This window comes from Wolffia australiana, chromosome 12, assembly GCF_029677425.1.
Source record: "Wolffia australiana isolate 7733 chromosome 12, ASM2967742v1".
Classification (NCBI taxonomy): Eukaryota; Viridiplantae; Streptophyta; class Magnoliopsida; order Alismatales; family Araceae; genus Wolffia; species Wolffia australiana.
This window is the reverse complement of record NC_135846.1, coordinates 223,865-224,565: the sequence shown is the minus strand read 5'-3', so window position 1 is coordinate 224,565 and position 701 is coordinate 223,865. Positions and strand designations below refer to the sequence as shown.

Sequence of the window (701 nt, the reverse complement as noted above, 5' to 3'; positions counted from 1 at the left end):
CACAAGGGAGGAGAAGGACGATGCTGGATAGATCTACTCCATCAGGAAGTCTATGGCAAACCGGCATCAACATCAATGTAGGTGAGGAGGTTATGTTTAGGTATGACAATGCCCTACTGAACTCTCTCCCTGAATTTACTGGTCATTCTTCTCAAAACCCCTTAGAATTTCTTGATGATTTTCATATTCGATGTTGCTCTCAAAATATTGCTGGTTTAATTACTGAAGCTTTAAAAATGAAATATTTTCCGCTTACTTTGAAAGATAAGGCTTTCGCATGGTATAGAAATTTAGGCATAACATTTAACTCATGGGAAGAAATGCAGAATAAATTTCAACATAAATTTTATCCCCTTTCCAAAACTAATTTTTATAGAAAAGAAATTCAGAAATTTTATCCCCATGATCATGAAGCATTTAGTGAATCATGGGAAAGGTTCAATGAATTAATCCGAAAATGCCCTCACCATGGAATAGAAAAATGTCAGCTAGCTGAAATTTTTTATGAATCACTTCCTGATATTTTTAAAACTAAAGTGAATCAAATAGCTGGTGGCTCGTTCTATATGGCTTATGAGGATGAAGTCTTTGATCTTTTCGAAAGGGTGGCTGAAACTGACCTATAGGAAATAGGAGCAAGTCAAAATGGAAGAAATGCCAACCCAAAACGAGGAGTGCTGCAAGTAACTTCAAAGGAAGCT

At 36.1% G+C, this 701-nt stretch overlaps 1 pseudogene; it reads right to left on the bottom strand.

The window, feature by feature from the left end:
- Positions 1 to 381: 381 nt before the first annotated feature.
- On the bottom strand, positions 382 to 475 carry LOC144710768 (small nucleolar RNA R71; annotated as a pseudogene).
- Between the last annotated feature and the right edge of the window lie 226 nt (positions 476 to 701).